Raw genomic sequence first — 21,381 nt, forward strand, 5'->3', positions numbered from 1 at the left:
TCCTCGCTTCTGTCATTGATAACTTTTTGTTCAGTGGTGCAAACAAAACTGACTGTAATCAGGATCATGGCTGCATATTTGTTTGTGAGAGACTTCTTAAGCGGAGAGCTTTAATGTTCCTTTGCATTCTACTTACAATGTAGCCTCTCTTTTAAACAGAAAAAGTGAGAGTAGAGAATGTGTACTTTTCAAGGCAGATGGTGGCCCAGTGGATAGGGCACCTGGCCCGGAGTCAGGAAGACCTGAGTTCAAATCCAACCTTAGACACTTACTAGCAATGTGACCCTGGGCAAGTCATTTAGATTCTGTCTGCCTCAGCTTCTACAACTGTAAAATGGGGATCATAATAACACATACCTCTCAGGGTGTTTGTGAAGATTAAATGAGATAACATTTGTAAAGTTCTTAGCACAGTGCCTGGCACATTGTAGTTTCCCTCCCCCGTATGATCATGTATCTGGAATTTACATATTTCAAATTTCTATAAATTATAAGATGGTTGAGGGAATTATTGAATAAAAATGCATCATACTTATTCAGTGCCTTCTATTAGCAAAGCATTGTGCTAGATACTGAAGATACAAAGATGAAAGAAAAGAACAGCACTTTAAGAGTGGAGCATTTTAAGATTTACCAAGTTCAAAAGGACAAAACTGAAGTAGATGGTAAAAGTATAGTCCCATTTTATAGATAAGGAAACAGAGGTGCAGAAAGGCAGTGTAATACAATGAAAAAAACTCTGAGTCTAAACTAAGAAGATCTGGGTCCATATCTTAGATATGACATTTATTACCAGTATGACCTTGGCTAAGTCACTTAACTAGTCTAAGTCTCAGTTTCTTTATCTGTTAAATGAGAGAATTGGGACCTTTTGAAGTTTTTTTTTTCCTCCATGATGTGATCCTATGACTTATTGTATAGGTGAAATGATTTGCACATGTTCACACAGGTAGTTTTGTTGGAACCTTGATTCCTCCCTCCAAGAACTTACAGATTAGTAGAGAAACGAGCCAGGTACAGAGAATTTTACTCTAATGTATATTACAATGTGGAAATGTGCTAGGAGAGATAATACAGAGTAGCATGAGTGATTGATTGGGCAGATAGGGATTGTGTGTGTGTGTGTGTGTGTAGGGATCAGGAAGACCTTGTGAAGGATGTGGCTTCTAAACTGTGGCTACGAATGGAAAGAGGGATTTCAAGAATCACAAAAGTGAATGAAGTGTATTCCAAATATGAGAATGTTAGTGTATGTGTGTATATGTATATGTATACACACACACACACACACACACACACACACACACACGGAGGTGAGAGTTCAGTGAGATCAGAGAACAGCTATTATTGAGCCTGAGGTAAGAACTTTTTGAGGGATGAGTATTAAAACTAAAACCTTCCATTAATCAAGTGCGATCGTATCTGCTCTTTCCTAGCTCCAGCACTTAACCAAATACCAAATGGTACTCGGTTTGTTTCAGGAAATGTTTTTTGAATTGAATGATATGAAGGCTTCAAATTATATGTACATTCTAACAGTACTTCCACTAATCTAGAGAGCACAATATATCCACATATCTTTTCCCAAGAACATTTTTACATTTTAGATAAAGATTTACTTTCTCATATGGTAAATGTGTGTGTGTGTGGGGAGGGACTAACAGGATACTTGTAAAGCATTTGGCAAACTTTAACGACCTAAGTAAAATATTATTATTAATAACAATAACTTTGTCATTCTCATTTTTATAGAGTTCACATAGAAATAGTCATGGGACAAATCATTATCCTGCTATTATTCTTTTATATTTTATATTCTATGGACCAATACATGAGGGATAAAATAAGTGCTTTTTGTAGCTAAAACTGTTAGCATAGGTAACCTTATCCTTTAAAGGCTCTCTGAAAGCACCAAGGTATAAATGCAGCCCCAATAGAACAACAGGAACGGTCTAGCCATAATCTATTCCCTCTTGATTATTACATTATATCTATATCATATTAGAATTATTCTATATTCTTCTCTTCTAGGTCTCTTTATTTTCAAAGCCTTTGTTCATATAGCTTCTATATTATGAGCATTTGGTATTATTGTTGTTGTTTAGTTGTCTCAGCAGCGTACAACTCTTTGTGACCCCATTTGGGGTTTTCTTAGCAGAGATACTGGAATGGTTTGCCATTTCTTTGTCCAGCTAGTGTTACAGATGAGGAAACTGAGGCAAATAGTGTTAAGTGTCTTGCCTAGGATTACACAGTTAGTAAGTTATCTGAAGCCAGATTTAAACTCAGGAGGAGTCTTCCTGACTTCAGGCTTGGCACTCTGTCCACTGCATCATCTAGCTGTCCTTGTTGTTAAGTCATGTCCGACTCTTCATGACTCCATTTGGGGTTTTCTTGGTAAAGAGACTGGAGTGGTTTGCCATTTCCTTCCCTAGGTCGTTTTACAGATGAAGAAACTGGTATTTGGTATAGTGACATCTATTCAATGATAATAATTAATAATAAAATCATATAAATGCTACTTATTAATATAATATATAAAATATGTAGCAGTATATATTATATATAAACACTTTAAGATTTGCAGAGCACTTTATAAATATTATCTCATTTTATCCTCACAATAATTCCAGATAGTAGGTGCTATTATTATCCCCCTTTTATAGATGGGGAAAGTGAGGTAGATAGCCATTAAATGATTTTCTCAGGGTCAGACAAGTTTCCCATCACTTTCTTAAGTAAGTATCAGAGGTCAGATTTGAACACAGGTGTTTCTGAATCCTGGTCTTGTACTATTTCTTTTTTTTAAAACAATCTTGTGCTATTTCTACTGTGCCATTTAGCTTTATTTAAAATGTTATTCTTAAATTTTTTTGGCTCAATGATCTACCTCAGTGATTGTGGGCAATACTTCTGTCTGAAATAATAATTTGGTTCCAACAGTTAATTGGTTGAGTTCTATAGGCTATTTTGAAGTCTATATTCATGATATTTGAAATTGTCATTTATCAGTCCATGAAAGATAGAGGGTCTCTGATGTATAATTGTAGCCACTTGCAGCTAGGTGGTGCAGTGAGTAGAGCACTGGCCCTGGAGTCAGGAGGATCTGAATTCAAATCCGGCCTCAGACACTTGACACACAGCTAGTGTGACCTTGGGCAAGTCACTTAACCCCAATTGCCCTGCCCCCCCATAATTGTAGCCACTAGGTAATTTTTTAAAATTTAATTTTTTTTTTCAATGAACAAAAATTTCTTTTCTTTCCATCTTCTGTCCCTCCTTTCTCCTATTGAAAAAGAAACAAAACCCCAAACTCTTATAACAAATATATATATGCATATATATATATACATATATATATATATTCAGAGAAAACAAATGTCCACATTAGCAATATCCATATATATATGTATATATATATGTGTGTGTATATATATATATGTGTGTGTGTGTGTGTGTGTGTGTGTGTCTAGCAGGAGATGGTTGGCACGTTTCAATAAAAATCCTTTGAATTTGGCTGGCAGTCATTGTATTTATTGAGGTTATAAGAGTCTTTACAATATTATTATAGTATAAATTTTTCTCACATTGTATCATTTCTTGCTAGGTATTCAATGGGTGCTAAATTTTTAGGGTTTTAAGTGATGTGATGCACCTAAAATTCTTTTTTCTTGCATAATCTGCTTTGATTACAAAGTCCCATATCCTTAAGGATAACCCTTCTGTAATTTCTACTGGGAACAACTTGGTGCTAAATTGAATTACTTCAAGAACTTCCTTTCCCACAAACAAATTTGCAAGACTCAGCCTTGTCCAGTGCTTCTCCATCATATTGTTGGTTGAGTTCATATGGATTTTGATACGGAAGGCCTTTTGATTCTATTCTTCAAATGTTAGTGGCTTCATAGGTTCTATTTGGAGGCAAAACAGTTTTAGTCATAAATCTAATGGCATCTATCTATTCTCACCTCTTACTACAAATGATTTAAATGATTGTTGATTGTTCCAAACATATTTCTAGAAATTTTCTAAATATTTATCATCTGCTCTGAGAACATGTGTCACTTCCCTTTTATTTAGCCAAGGAAATATTAATGTTTTTATAGCTTCCTTGGGAGTTATAAGCCCTATGTTTATTTACTATTAACTAGAATTTTGGTTGGACACTTTTTAGATCCATTTTTATTATCAAAAATATATATTGACTGATATTACACAGTTGTTAATTGTTCTAAATGTTTTCTTTTCCATTAAGACTTCACTTTAGAATGCCAATCAGTCTTTTAACTTAAACTGACTTGGTTTCCTTCTTAAGAAGCTTATACTTAAAGTGTCCTATCTGGAGGAAACCAAGGTATTTATAAATAAATTTGTCCGCTGTTCGATTTGACCTCTGGATTAAAAGACTTCATGTTTTACAACTTTCAAGGTACCACATCTCTCCTGAAAGACTGGCTAACATATTAAAACAGGAAAATGATAAATTCTGGAGAAGATGTGGGAAAATTGGAACACTACTACATTTTTGGTAGAGTTGCAAACTGATCCAACCATTCTGGAGAACAGTTTGGAACTATGCCCAAAGGGCTATAAAAATGTATCCCAAAGAGATCCTACAAGGGGGAAAAGGACCTGTATGTACAGAAATATTTATAGCCACTCTTTTTGTAGCAGCAAAGAACTGGAAATCAGGGGGATGCCCATCAATTGGAGAATGGCTAAACAAATTGTGGTATGTGAATGTAATGGAATACTATTTTGCTATAAGAAATGAGGAGCAAATGGACTTCATAAGAACCTGGAGAGTCTTATATGATCTGATGATGAGTGAAGGGAGCAGAACCAGGAGAACATTGTACACAATCACAGATATATTGCTTCTGTGATGACTAACTTTGACAGACTTGACTCTTCTCAACAATGCAAGGTTCTAAGACAGCTCCAAAAGACTCATGATGGAAAAAGCTATGCACATCCAGAGAAAGAATTACGGAATCTGAATGCAGATTGAAGGAAACTATTTGCTCTCTCTCTTTTCTTCTTTTTTCTTTTTTTTTTTAGTTTTTGTTACATATTTCTCATGGTTCATTTCATTGGTTATAATTCTTCTTTACAACTTGATTATTGGGAAAATAAGTTTAACATGAAGGTGTTTATAGAACCTATATCAGATTACATGCTGTCTTGAGGTGGGAGGGGGAGAAAAATTTGAAGCTCAAAAACTTGTGGAACTGTGTATTGTAAACTAAAAAAAATTAACTAATAAAAAAAGAAAAAAATGACTTCAGGTTTTATCCTTTGGTAAATATTAATCTTTTTCATACTTGAGTTTCAAATAACATTTTGATTTCTTTAGGGAAATTTTCCATAAGACAAAGTAGCCATTTGATGTGTGTTTCAGTGGGGCCATATAATTTGATGTCATCCTTTTAAATCAGGGATTCTGAGGTGTGTGTGTGTGTGTGTGTGTGTGTGTGTGTGTGTTTGTGTTTGTGTGATGGATCCCTTTGACAATCTGGTCAAATCTAGGGATCCCTTCAGTTCATTTGTTTCAGTCTTGTCTGACTCTTTGTGACCCCATTTGGGGTTTTCTTGGCAAAGATACTGGAGTGGTTTGCCATTTCCTTCTCCAGTTCATTTTACAGATGAGAAAACTGAGGCAAACAAGGTTAAGTGACTTGCCCAGGGTCACACAGCTAGTGTTTGAGGCCAGATTTGAACTCAGGAAGATGAGTCTTCTTGACTCTAGGCCTGGAACTCTATCTATTGCACCACTTACCTGCCCCATCAGAATAATACTTTGTTGCATATTTTTATTGACATTCAAAGAAATGCTAAATTTTAGTTAGAGGTTAATGAAAATGAAGATATAACTTTTTTCCAATCCAAGTTTAAGACCCACCCTGTAATCTGTATAAATGTAATCTATCTAGTCTGTCTATAAACCCTTTGAAGTTTGGTGGACTTCACATTAACAACCCCTAATCTAAATCAAGTGATCAATATAATATCAAGTGATTATATATATATATATATATAATATAACTATATGTATATAATTATATATATAATGAGTATCAAGTGATTAATATTGATGCTATTGTACAACTTCCTCCTTGACTTGAAAGTCAAACTCATACCATCATCATCATCATCATCATAGTGCTAAAGAATAACTAATAATAAAAAATAGAAGACATATTAAGATCCTTTGGTTCCTTATAGAATAAATCATATATATATGTAAAATACATAGATATGCGCATTCACATATTTATGTATATTTGAGAACTGACTTGAGTAATTTTTAAATGTTTATGACAGCTGAAAAATTTCTGAATAACTGTTCTACTGTGAATAGTATGCCTAATTACTACTTTTTGCTTTAAATATTTTTTTCTCCTATCATCTATGTGGATTATTTCAAATATATAGAAAACACAATTGATTTTTGGTAGTATGCTATTTTTTTTCTTCAGAACTAGTTTTACTGCATTGGAGATAGGGAAAAGGATTAAATCCTTCACACTTATATGCAGCAAATCCATGCTCCTGGTATATTACATATTTTTTAGTCAAAGAAGATGAGGCTGATTGAGCTGTCCCTCTGCTGCTGATCCCTATTTTTCATTCACATTACGTGAGCTAAAGTGATTCTTCTGAACTATGTGCATCCTCAGCTTCCCTGCTAAATGTGCCTTCAATTCATGCCCTGTCTCTTCCTCCCTAAAAATTGTGATGTAAAAGCAGTGACAGCTAGCCTCACTTTGCCTGATAAAAGAAAGGCTATTGGAGAATTACTCCACAGGATCTGTCAATTTCCTATTCTCTGAGGGCTCCTCCTTTATGTTGAAGGAGGAGATGCCTTCATCCCTCTCTCCCCAAAATGTAAGCTCCTAAAGGGCAGGGACTTTTTGTTTCATTTTTTGTCTTAGTTTCCCACCACCTACCACAGTGGTGGCACATTGTAGACGTTTACTCAAACCTTATTAAATTGAACTTCTGCCCTGCATTCTTTTATAGCCTCTGGGAACTCTTTTCTGAGCCTTTGGTGTGCTTGTAAATATTTAATAAGATTTCCTGAAAAAATTAATCCAACTCAATTTTAAGTTTAATATTCATTATTCATATTTTCCCATCACTTTCTTAAATCCAGACCATCAACAGAACAACGAATAAAGCTCTGATTTGTAGCATTTGCTGATTTCAGACTGGTAAATGCTTACACTGAAAATTTAACAACTGGTTCTCTCAAGTTATCTCCCAACCACTACCGGTCTCTTTGTCAGCCCTGCTACATTGGTTGCAGAGGCCCCTCTCTATATGAGGAATGGTTATGGAGCCTAGCACCAGGCAATGCACACCTGAAAATTATTTGTTTTAATGACAGACTGCTTCTACCTTGGATACCTATTCCACAGTTCATTTCCTTCACATTCAAGTTTCATTACCCATAATCTCATCTTCAGTACAATTCAATTCAATAAACATTTATTAAGTGCCTACTATGTGTCAGGCACCATGCTTAGTGCTGGAGTTACAAAAAGGCAAAAGACAGTTCCTGCCCTCAGGGAACTTAGACTCTAATGCGGAGACAACATGATATATGTATGTATGTATACATATATATGTATAAATCTGTGTGTGTCTGTATACGTACACTGCAAGCTATATACAGGATAAATAGGACATAATTAGAAGAGGGAAAACATTGGAATTAAGAGGGATTATAGAAGGCTTCCTGTAGAAGGTGGGATTTTTCTTGAGACTCTAAGGAAGCCAGGGAGGTCAGTAGTCAGAGTAGAGGAAAGAGAGTGTTCTGAGCATGCGGGACAGCCAAATAGCTGGAGCTGAGAAGTGGAATGTTTTATTCATGGAACAACCAGGAGGCTAGTGTCACTGGATTGGGAAATGAGGTGTAAGAAGACTGGAAAAATAGGAGGGGCTGTAACAACAATGTTACTAGCAACTGCTATGGAGGTGTAAGGCCAATAACACCAACACACAGGAGGGCTGCTAGCACAGGATCTTTGTTCTGCTTTTCTAAGGAAAGCAACTCTAAGGGGTTTACAATCTCACTTTAATTAAACATACATACATCATTCACTTAGTTCAGGGGGGAAAGTCAGCACCCTGAACTTCAAACACAAGCAGAAATTATATAAACAGTGTAAATAACACAAATCAGCAGACAAGGCTTCTGTCTGTCCGTAGCAATACATTTAGTTACCAGAGAGAGAAGCACCAACATTTGGGTTTTCAAAGCTGGCGGGGGTTGGGGGGGGGACTCCTTAATGGCTACCTAGAGTGTTGTCTACTCAAATCACACTAACACTCTTCCAGTGAGTAAGCCCCCAAAGCAAAATGCTAACCTCAGAGTACATATACACTTCTTCAGGGTTGGAGGGAGTCACAACCATATGACTCAAACTCATGTGACTTAGGCTTTCTTGTGACTTAAGCAGGTCATCAAAGATTCTTGATTCAATCAAAGTCAAGGCTCAATCAAAGACACTTGATTGCCGTAGTGTTGAGAAACACTCCAAAAGAAAAAAAACATCAAAAAGTCCCACTTTGCTTGCCATCACAGGGGCTAGGTTATGAAGGGTTTGAATCCCAAACAGAGCATTTTGTACTCTCTCCTGGAGGTAATAGGAAGCCACTGGAATTTATTGAATAGGAGGGTGACATATTTATCATTTCATTCATGATTTTTAGGGCCATGGAATCGTGGAACTTTAGAATTGGTAGGGACCTTAAAAATCATTTAATTTTGGCTACTCATTTGAAAGATGGGGAAACAGAATCCCAGAGAGTTTAAGTAAGAAAAATCATGGTTACACAGCTATAGTTTGTGACAGAGCCAGGACAGTTTTCATTATACCCTTAGATTCTACTTCATAATCCTAAAATCACATTTACACAAGATTTTAATGTCTACAAAGTGCTTTCTTCACAACATCCCTGTGAGGAAGATAGGGTAGGTAAGTAAGACTTACAGAGATTTGCTCATGAACACACAGCTAGTTTGAACCCACGCTTCTTATCTCAAAGTCTAGAGTTCTTTTTTAATAGACCAAGCTTTCCCTACAATAATGATGATAATAGCATTTATACAGCATCACTATGTACCTAACACTGTGTTATATGCTTTACAACTATTATCTTATTTGATCCTTGGGAGGTAGGGGCTATTATTTTCTCCATTTTACAGATGAGAAAACTGAGGCAAACAAGAATTAAATGACTTGCCCACAGTCACACAGCTAGTTAAGTGTCTAAGGCTGGCCTTGAACTCAGGTCTTCCTGACTCCAGGCCTGACACTCTAGCCACTGCACTACCTAGCTGCCTCTGATGATGAAGATGATATTATATCTTGTCTTTGTAAAACAAACTGCTAAAACTGGGGAATTTCATTCTGTCATCTGTAAGAAGTTATGAGCTTGAAATATAAATTCACCTGACATTTGTTTTGTAGAGATTTCTATCTCACAAACTTCATGAATTCCTCAGTTCTGTATGTATTTAACACAACTGACTTCATCTGAAAATTTAGATGTCTGTGTAAACTAAAAATCTCAGGGAAAAATCTAGATATAGCATGAGTGAAAAGCCCCTATTTTCCCTATACAAATGAATATTTGGATTTGTTTTTTTCAAATAGAATTTATATTACACTCACCCCAAAATCATCCCAGAGTTTCCTGGAGCAGGATTAAGTATTTCATTTATTTAAAAAATAGTTAGTGAATGCTTGCTATGTGTAAGCCCTGACTTTGTAAGTGAATGTCATATATTTTGAATGAGAGGCAAATATCAATCAATGAAAAAGCACCTACTATGTGCCAGGAATTGTACTAAGCACTGAGAATACAAAGACAAAAATAATCCCTGCCTTCAAATAGCTTAATTGAGAGGACTAGGAAATTAATTAATGTTGGTCATTATGTAGGAAAAAGCTGTTCTATAGTAATTTTGTTTTCAAGTGATGATAAATAATGATTTTTCATCTAAGGATCCAACCCTGAAAGTCTTAAATGTGTGGAAGTCTCATAAGATTTGCTTTAAATGGAGTGATACACACTTAAGAGCTTCAATATTGGGCCTTAGATGAATAACATATGAAGTAAATCTTTCGCTTTACATTAGCAATGAGCTAGTCATAAAGTATTGGCTATTACAAACCTCAAGAGAGGTGTAGAATGATTTGGATATCTCTGAATGTGAATAATATCTGACGATTGATTGGGCATCTCATTAGCCTGCTGAGAAAGAGCTTGGGAATATACAAAAATTAAAAGCTCACTTGAGTTTACATATCCAGAATTTAAGGAGAGAGTAACTCTTCTGTAGTGTCAAATACTATGAGATTTAAGACCAATACAATTTTAAAGGAAAGACACAGATGTCCTGTTATATGCACTTCTGAGTCTCCCATCCCTTTCCTGATGATTCCATGTGGAAATATGTGACCTGTCTTGGAAGTCCTAGAGGCTTTATTCTTCATATTATTCATTTGGCATATACACTCATATACATATATGTATGTATACACAGACACACATATAAGTACACACACACATATTTTCTCTTGACCTCCCCTCTAGTGTTACTTTGAAATGTTACTTAACTTGCATATTATTATTATTGTTAGCTTTTCACCTGATTATCGTCCCTCCAGACAAACCCTAATTTTCTTGAAGGAGGAAATGTGCAGAAGGTGAAGAACTGGACTTCTGACTTTTATGAGAAAAAGTTGTGTGGCGTACTGAACAGAAGCAATTGGGCTGATGAAGGTTAAATTATGAAGGAGAATTAGGGAATGTTGGAATTGTTAAGAAGATGAAAGATTGATTTTGGGGGAAGGGGAATTTGGGAGAGCTTGAAGAGACATTGAATGATGAGGAGAAAGAAGAACTCAAGAAGGACCTGAAAAGGAGGAGGGGAATGACTCAAGAAGAAGGAGGAGATCATTTTGATGAAGATTAACACAGGCAGGACTAGAAGGAATAGCAACTTTGGAATATGGGACAGAAAGGAAATAGATGAAGAGATAGGAAAGCACATTTCAGAGCTGGCATAGAGGTAGAGGAGACTTCACTTATCAGAACAACTTTTGGAATTCTCTGCCACAAGCAGAGCATATAGGAGTTTCTTGGTTTTCCTTAATGATGATGTCCTCTTTAAAAGGGTGGAGGCAGCTAGGTGGAATAGTGGATTAGGACAGTTCACTTGAAGTTGGGAAGAACTGAATTAAAATGCTTCAGACACTAGTTGTGTGACCCTGGGCAAATCACTCAACTTCCCTGGGTTTCAGTTTCCTAACCTATCACATAAAATGAGAAAGTTGGACTGGATCACCTCTCTGCACTCTTCCAACTCTGGAGCTATGATCCTCTTACCATTTAGCTTCTTCTCTAATTTACTGTTTTTTCGCAGTTTAACTCATATTGAGAAATCCAATAGCAATGCTTATCTGAATTGATCTTTTTGCTTCTTTTGGTAGGGTTCACCCTTTTGAAACAGTGATACTCTTCCCTCATTTGGCTTCAGAGATAGCATTCTGTCCTCGTTTTCCTCCACTTTCTAATTGCTTTTTCATTGGTTCCCTTCTTTCCTTCTGTGCTTTTAATTTGGCTATTTTCCTCTTTTGATCTTATCTCTACACCATCTCGCTTGGTAATTTTTACTCACTGTTTTAACTACTGTTTCTAAGCAGAGCTCCAGAATCTTCTCTGCAGCTGATTCCAGGACATTTCTGTCTGAAAGTCTGAACAGCACCTCAAATTCCACACTTCCAAAACTGAGTTGATTATCTTATCCTCAAAACCGGCTTCTCCTGCCATTTCATTACTATCTACGGTGTCACTCTTGTACCACTATGTATTTAGTTTCTTATCTTCTGAATTTGGCGGCGATCGTGGATTCTTTTCTCTCTTACCTCTCATTTCCAATCAGTTATCAAGTCCTGCCATTTCCTCTTGTTTGTCATTTACTTTGAATTTTAGTCTAACTAGATATTGATTTGGATGCACATAAGAGTGATTCTGAAAAGATTGCTTTCCAGTTTGTGAAGTTCTCGTCTGTTTTCGTGACTCTTTAAGAAAGTATTCAGTGTACGTTGGTCTTGAAGCCCTTGGCCTCTCCCATTCCTTGATCCCAAATCATGTTTCCCAGTGTAACTTTTATTATCCATCTTTTTGTCCACTTTTACATTGAAATTGTCTAGTAAGAAAGGTACATGCTAACATTGGAGGATTTTTTTCAAATTCTTCATAGAATTTCTCACCTTCATCCTTTTTTTTTTTTGCAAGAGTTATTGGTATATTAACCGCCATTCTCTACAGAGTGGTCTGTTTATTCATGTTCTCTATGAGCCTTGGCAGGCCAGATGACCAAGCATTCTATGAAATGATGTTTCTAATTGCTTTTGGGTTGAAAACAAAGCTAAATCTGCCAACGTCTTTGTCTTTCTGAAGAGACTCTGGTCCGTCATTTTGTGCGAATACTTTAAAATAGGTGGGTTTCACCTGTGGAATGAAAATCCATAAAGCAAGATAAATTGCTGTAAGATTGTGATATTACACATACCTGCAATATATACTGCATATATACATACACACATACTATAATACGCACATAATTTAAGAGAGAGAGAGAGAGAGAGAGAGAGAGAGAGAGAGAGAGAGAGTGCGCGTACAATCTTTGAGACATTTATCTTGGGATGTATGTGTGTATATCATATACACACATATGTACTTGATACATATTATATCTAAATACATACACTTGTTTATATATACAAATATATGCATATATACAAATATCTATGAAAGAAACATTGATATTCTGCATACACTATTATGTATATGTATACACACGTGTGTGTGTATGTGTGTGTGTGTGTGCGTGTGAGTGTGTGTGTGTGTATTTCACTTGGGAATAGAAAAATGAAAGCAGGGGCCAAGACTATACCTTATACTACGGCACCTCCCCCACAAGTTAATGGTGTGTCTTTGCTAAAGAACTACTGTTAATGTCTGTAAGTTTCCATTCTTTCAGATAAGTTAAGAAAATTATTGTTTTGACAAAAATCTCAGTTTCAAATTCTAAGTCTCCCCATTTGAAAAGGTGATCTCTTCATGATATAGTTTGACAGCATGGTGCTTAGTACAATGCCTCACACACAGCAAGAACTTAGTGAATGCGTATTGACTGACAGAAGGATAATTTAGTTTGTTTTCCCTATGTTATACATCACAGTATAAAATTAATTTATATATTTGATGGCCTTGAATTCCAGAAGAGGGACCACATTTCTTAATATTTAATTTCAAACTTTCAGTGGATCCAATGCAAGTATAACATTATAATTGTACAGTAGAATTGGCAGGATTACCCTACAAGAACCTAACAGCATATGCATACAGCATTTCACCAGAAGCTAAAGAAGTTGTGATTCTTGCTTTTACATAATTATGAATTTATATACTGTAATAGAAAACATATCTCAAGACAAATTTTCTGCTGTTCTTGATGATACACAGGGAAATAATTAGCACCCTAACATAATTCAGCCTTAAATTTCATTCTTTAGAGGACCTTTTTCTCCAGAAGATAATGGAACATTAATGCTCATTCATAAAATATCTATACCAATGGATGGTACAATTTGAAGATGGTTTCTGCGCTAATGAACTTCCTATCTTTTCCCCTTCTGGCATCAGGGACTATAAATAATATTTCTGCAATACAAATGGAGAAATTTCACTGATGTGTAGAATTCTGGAATTGTCATTTTTTTGAGCTTCAAAGGATTCTGGGTATCATCCAATAAAACCATTTCCTCTACCCTGGCAATTTTTTTTGCACAAGGAAATAGAAGCCTCAAAGCAACCTGTCCAAGATAATATGGCTAGCCAGTGATAAAGCTGGAACTAGAACCCAAGTCCTGGCTTAGACCCTTAATCATACCACCATACCTTTAAAAGGAGCTATGGAAAGGACAACAAAGTTGCTTTTCTGTGTTCTGTGAGTGGTGCACCTCTGTGGAATATGGGATAGGAACACAAGCAAACTAACCAGTAATAAAGATATCTTTCATTTAAACAGTCTTTCATCTTTGGCTTTAAGTAAGACATGACCTCTTCAGCCCCAGGATCTGTCTGTCTGTCTCTCCCTCTCTCCCTCTCTCCCTCTCTCCCTTTCTCCCTCTTTCCCTCTCTCCCTCTCTAATGGCAGCTGTCTTCTATACTTTACATGGTTGCTGTAAAAATAAACTCTTTTTTTAAAAAAGAATGATTTTAGGAAGTGTAGACCATAAATAGGTAGATGCTATAAATCAGACTTCTAGGTTGATGGGGAGAATAATCCTCCTTATAAATGATATTTCTATAATGCTTTAAGACTTATAAGAATATTAAATGTGATATCTCACTTTGGTCTCACAATAGCTCATCAAGGTGGAGAGCAGTGGTGTTATATAGGAGGTAGCTAGGTGGCACACTTGATAAAGTGCTGGGCCTGGAGTCAGGAAGACCTCAGATTAAATCTAGCATTGAGCAACAATTAGCTGTGTGTTCCTGGGCAAGTCATTTAACTTCTGCCTCAATTCCTTGAATTGTACCTTGGGGATAATAATAGCCCCTACCTTCCAGGTGTGTTAGGATAAAATGAGATAATATTTGTATTTTACAGACTAGGAAATTTGCATCCAGAAGGATCAAACAACAGCTGGCTCATGGTCATACAACTAAGAAGTGTTAGAAGTAAGATATGAACTTTGACATTACTGATGTCAAACCTAGCACCCTATCCAATTTGTCACATCGCCTCACTAGATTCCTCCGTCTCCTACTTTCTATGATCTTATGAGAAACAACTCCCATGATTCCACTATAAAAATCCCCAGATGCTGAGAATAAAGTGCTCCATGCAATAGAATATACCATCCAACTATAAAAATGAGCATTTTTAATAACAATATCACTGATAACAATAAAAGTACTTCTCAATGCAGTTTCCTTGACCACCTGTTACTACCTGTTGCTGACAAGGATTACTTACTTCTCCCAGGCTTGATCTCAGCCTGGGATCATAGAATCATCAATTTAGGCTTGGAGGGGGCGTCACATGAATGTAGAGTGGAGAGGAAAGAAAAATGAGAATAGAGAAAGGGTAAAGGGAAGAGGAAATTGATACTTTGGGAAAGTCTTAAGGCCACTAGGGGTGGGTGCATATATTTGAAACTTCAGAAATGGAATAGGATGATAATGTAATAGGATGGCAATAACAGTAATAGCTAGGATTTATAAAGCACGTTTATCACGTGCCAGACACTATGCTAAGCATTTTATGACTGTTATCTCATTTAATCCTCACAACAGCCCTAGAAGGCAGTTACGATTATTATCCCCATTTTATAGATGGGGAAACAGGTAAACAGATTAAGTGGAGTGATCAGCATCATGCAGCCAGCAAGTGTCTGAAGCCTAGTTTGGACTCAGATATTCCTTTCTCAGGCAGGCCCGATGCCCTATCCACTGGGCAACCTGGCTTCCTGATTCAAGCTGGAACCCTGTCTTAGTTCAGATTTGGTGCTGGAACAAAGTGAAATGCTTGTAATTCACTCAAGAGTTAAAAGCAGATTTACTTAGCCATTGTAGGAGAAGGATATTTAACAAGGATAAGCATTGAGGACACCTCAGGTTGATTCAGCTGAACATAGGGTCTCTGCCTAAATTGCCTATTGTGATCCACCAGTGAAATACTCAAAGAGAAGAGGTAGAGCTTCTTATGCCTACTTTGTACTCAGGTGAAGAAGGAATGACGTTTATAGACTTACCCACTAGGCCTCTGAGCTAACCAGATCTGGAGGATGATCTCACTATTCCACCATCTTCTAAGGAAAACGAACCTAACTTTCATGTGGCAGGGTGGGGGAAGGGTTGAGATACCGCTCCTACCATAGTATCTCCTGACCTCTTCACTCCAATAACTCAAGCATTTTCTCCCAATTCCAGTGTGAGATCTGAAGCTCAGTATTTGACTCATTGCATTACGATTCTCTTTTTTCTCCCTTTTCTAGACACTCAAAGTCATTGACCCAAAAAGAAAAGACTTAAGGTTGATATTTGCATGATACTGAGTCTTTGAATGATGCGGGATAACGTTCCTGCTTGGCTTGACCCTACACTACTTTAAAGGCTTCTGATGACAGTATCTACACTGTCTTCTAATATTTTTCGGGCAGACACTATTGCCTCCTGTAATTCTGCTAGGCTCAACTGTTCTAACAGTCAAGTAAATGAGAGGTTTTTCTACAAGAGTCCTGTTATTTTTGCCTCTACGTATTTGTAAATACTTAATCTGAAACCTGTCTAACCTCAGTAATTCTGAGCTCGGAATCCCATTACATTCATAGACTTCAGTGGCAAGGGACCTGGTGCCATAGTCAACTTCAGGCTATTTGCAAAGTTTTCTCCTTTCCCCCAACCTGTCACATTCTTTTACTTAATGTTGCTCTTGTAAATTTAGCTAGGTTGAAAAAGCGAAGGAGAGGGGAAACAACCAGTTTGTAGTGCGTATAACTGGAATTGAGGGTTCAGATTTCAATTGTATTTTTATTACAGGAAAATGAACATTAATTCTGCAACAGTGGCATTTCCACCCTGTTCCATCCACCCCTCCCTTTAGTATTAGTACGCTCTGGTAGATAAAGATGAAATAGATTTTAAAAAATCTTATGTTTTTTAAACAGTCCACATCCCATTTTAGGGTCTATGAGTTCCCTCTCCCTCCCTTTCCCTCTCCTCCCCCCAGGTCTCTACTTTGCCCACCCTTCTTTCTTTTCTGCAGTAGTTTAGCCTGAGGTCGAGCTGCTCCTTGCCAGAGGAAAGTAGAGAAACACAAAAAGAATTCAGAATCTTTTGTGCTTTGCACCAGACCTGATGTTTTTTTTTTTTTTTTTCTGGGGTGTTATAGGTAAGAGCACTAGACTGCAGACTCATTCCTTCTTACTAACCCTTTTTTTTTAACCTGCTCAAGTTCCTGTCAAATGAAACAGATGTAATGTTAGCAGTGATTGCCAAAAAGCTATTGAGATAGCAACAAGATTTTATATTCTGGTTCAAAAGAAGGTGATTATGATTATAGTTAAAGGGATACACACATTTAAGCAATATAAATTCAAAGGAATAAAAGCTCAAATGGATATTTTTGAGAGAAATATTTCTGTTTATGCTATAAGTTTCAGAGTTAGATGGGTAGATATGTTGAAATCTTTATATATAATTAAGATAGAAGAGTATAGATAAATAAGTCTTGATTGAAAAACCTCTACATTTATACATAAAACTATATATAATAGCTAAAAAGTATATAACACTTCAAGGCTTGCAAAGTGTTTTGCATATATCATTTCACTAAATCTTCACAAAGCTCTTTGAGCTACATGGTCTTATTATCCCCATTTTATAGATGAGGAAACTGAGGCAAACAGAGGTTAGATGACTTACCTAGCATTTTACATCATTAGTGTCTGAGATGGAATTTTAATTCAGGACTTCCTGGTTTCCACTCCAGTCCTCTAATGCTCACTCCAAATTCCTTCCTAAAGGAATCTTATATTACATACTTAAAATTAATGAGTTCTGAAAGTTTGGTGGTTCAAAGCAGAAAGGTTAGTGTGGCATATCTGAACATTATTTACAAAAGAGACTGAAATGATCTTTCAAGTGATTTTAAGCTTGAAGGATCCATTGATGCACCTCGAAAACATATCCTCCAAAGAATCACAGAATACTGAAAGTAGCAATCAGTCAGTGAACAGTAATTCAGCATTTGCTGTGTGCCAGGCACTGTGTTAAGTGCCAGGAATACAAAGAAGGAAAAATAATTCTTGCCCTCAAAAAGCTTACATTTTAATGGGAAAGACAACATATATAAATCAGAACATACAAGCTAAATACAGAATGTAGGGAAGGTAGCCATAGCGGAGGTGGTACTAGTAGTTGGGGGAACCAGAAAATGCCTCTCTGCAGAAGGTAGCACTTGAGGCCAATCTTAAAGGAAGCCAGAGATTTTTCTTTTAATAGATGAGTGGCTTTATTTTTTATTTACATATATATATATATATATATATATATATATATATATATATATATTTAGTTTTCAACATTCACTTTCATAAGATTATGAGTTCCAAATTTTCTCCCCATCTCTCCCCTCCCCTCACCCCAAGATGGCATGTAATATGTAAAGAAGAATTAGAATGAATGGGAAAAACCACGAGAAAGAAGAAACAAACAAAAAAGAGAGACAGAACAAATACTATGCTTCAATCTACATTCAGACTCCATAGTTCTTTTTCTGGTTGTGGATAGCATTTTCCATCATGAGTCTTTTGGAGCTATCTTAGATTCTTGCATTGCTAAGAGAAGTCTATTAAAGTTAGTTATCACACAATGTGGCTGTTACTGTCTACAGGGTTCTCCTGGTTCTGGTCACTTCACTTAGCATCAGTTCACATATGTCTTTCCAGGTTTTTCTGAAGTCTACCTGCTCATCATTTCTTATAACATAATAGTATTCCACTACATTCATATACCACAACTTGTTTAGCCATTCCCCATCTGATGGGCATCCTCTCAATTATCAGTTCTTTGACACCACAAAAAAGAGCTGCTGTAAATATTTTTGTATATGACCTCTTTGTATGTATATATGTATATGTATATATATATGTGTGTATATACCCATTTGTATGACCTCTTAGGGATACAGACCTAGAAGTGGTATCGCTGGGTCAAAGGTATGCACAGTTTTATACCCCTTTGGGCATAGTTCCAAATTACTCTATAGAATGGTTGGATGAGTTCACAACTCCACCAACAATGCATTAGTGTTCCAATTTTCCCACATCTTCTTCAGTAGTTACCATTTTCTTGTTTTTCATGTTAGCCAATCTGATAGGTGTGATGTGGTACCTGAGAGTTGTTTTGATTTGTGTTTCTCTAATCAGTAATGATTAGAGCATTGAGTATAGATAGCTTTAATTTCTTCATTTGAAAACTCTCTGTTTATATCCTTTGAACACTTATCAGTTGGGGAATGGCTTGTATTCTCATAAATCTGACTCATTTCTCTACATACTTTAGCAATGAGGTCTTTATCAGAGACATTGGTTGTAAAAATTCTTTCCCAGTTTTCTGCTTCCCTCCTAGTCTTGGTTTCATTGGCTTTCTTTGTGTGAAGCTTGAGATTCTAAGAGTTGGAGGTGGGGAGGGAGAACATCTGAGGCTTGGGGAATGGTCAGTACAAAGTCACACAGACTATAGATGGAGTATTATGTTCGAGGAACAACAAATATTATATAATACAGCTGGACCATAAAATGAGTGTATGGAGGGCCAGAATGTAAGAAGACTGGAAAAGGAGGAATGGGGGAAATTGTGACAGGCTTTGAATCCTACAGGGGTTTAGATTTGATTCTGTAGATAATAGGGTTGAGTTTATTGGAGGGAAAAGGAGGAAGTTGACATGGTCAGAGCTATACTTTAGAAAAATCAGTTTGCCAGTTGTGTGGAGTATGGATTAGACTCTTTAGACTCTTTTATTGCAACAGTACCAGTGAGAAATAATAAGGGAATGTAGAGTTATCACTATGTGACTAGAGAGAAGAGTGAATTCAGGAGAGATATCATGAAGGCAGAAATGATCGGATTTGGCAACTAAAGGGGTATGTGGAGTAATTGAGAGGGACAAGTCAAAATGACATTAAAGCAGGAACTTTTGATGTTATCCAGTCTGAATCCTTTATTTGGATGAGAAATCTAGGCCTAGATTTGGGAAATGACTTGTTCAAGATCAGGTAAGTTGTTGGTGTCAGAGCTGTGAATAAAACCAAGGTCTTCTAACTCTTGGCTATCTGCTTCTACCATTGTTTCTACATCTTGAGCTCTAGAGTATTCTCTGAATAATAAAATACAGTGTTCCCATTTAACTTCTTGTCACTTTGATAAGAAACACGATACTATTTCTAATAGAGAAGAACATTCCTGAAAATATTTCAGTCTCTCTGAAAACCTCTTTTTTTCCCCTCTCTTAAATACCTGGGCATGATATAAGAGCACTGTTATTTTAATCTCATTAACTATTCTTATGGCAGATAATCATGATCATGGGCATTTGAATACAAATTTAATCATTCTTCGGAATACTGAACCAGCTTAGAAGAAAAAAGGATTGATTTCTTTTTCGGAATTTTCAAAGGTCATTCAAAGACAGGATAGCCCCCAAGTTTACTTGCCTTTATTAATGGCTACTAAGAGATGCTAACTTCCTAATTTGCTTATTCATGGTAGAAAGGTAAAATGAGACCTAGCTGAAAGAGATAGGACTTTATTTGCAAAATAGAAAATTGCTCATCACTGGAGTGACTATTGGGGAATGAGGCCAGATATTAACAGAAAAGAGCTGTGGGGTTAAGGTTAAAAAGTGGCCCTGAATGTGAAAAAGACGTGAGATGTCAATCTAAGCTTACTCCATAGGGATTTGATTTATTCTAGCTAGACTGTTGTGGTAGTTTCTGGATTACGGCATCATGGGGACCAGCAGCCAATTGTTTTTTTGTTGTTGTTGTTGTTGTTGTTGTTGATGTTGTGATTGTTGTTTATCCTTCTTTCTCAGAGGGGACCATGCCATCAGGAAGGTGACACGCAAGTGAATTGGATTTAAGTGAGGGAGGGCTGTGCAAAGGCACCAGCCTCACTTGCTCCTCTGAAGCCATCTGGACAGTATATAGATCAGGCCAACTGAAGATGGCCCAGGATATGATCAGGGATCTTGACCTTTTCAAGCTTAGGTTTTTAACAGGTCTCAATTTGACTGATTAAGGCTTAATAAGAAATGAGGCAGAGAATGGCTTCTTTATCTAATTTTTTTTTAAATCCATCTTGGAGGGGAAGATCCTCAATGTTTCTAACCAAAATAGAAACACTGCTATTCACATTCATTCTGAACCAATCAGAGACCAACAATGACTAAGTAGGGCTTGGCCTGGGACCTATCGTTGGCCAATCAATGAGAGCCAGAGTACATTTGCCAGATATAGCCTTGTTCTGACTCATACAGACTAGGTTAAGTGCATTACAATTAAACTGCATGCTAGGAGAAGGGCAGAGCTATCTTTGACTCTTCCTTCATTTGCAAACATAAAACTGGGAGTCTGAATGAACATTAGATAATATGAGTGAGCCCAAACCCCTAGGACTGTTCTCTACATTTTTATCAACTACATTTTTTTGGGCATTCTGCTATGATACCTAGATGTTTGGGAATTTTAAAATGCCTTTCTATACAAAATTTTAGCCTAAATAAGT

This window comes from Trichosurus vulpecula, chromosome 4, assembly GCF_011100635.1.
Source record: "Trichosurus vulpecula isolate mTriVul1 chromosome 4, mTriVul1.pri, whole genome shotgun sequence".
Taxonomy (NCBI): domain Eukaryota; kingdom Metazoa; phylum Chordata; class Mammalia; order Diprotodontia; family Phalangeridae; genus Trichosurus; species Trichosurus vulpecula.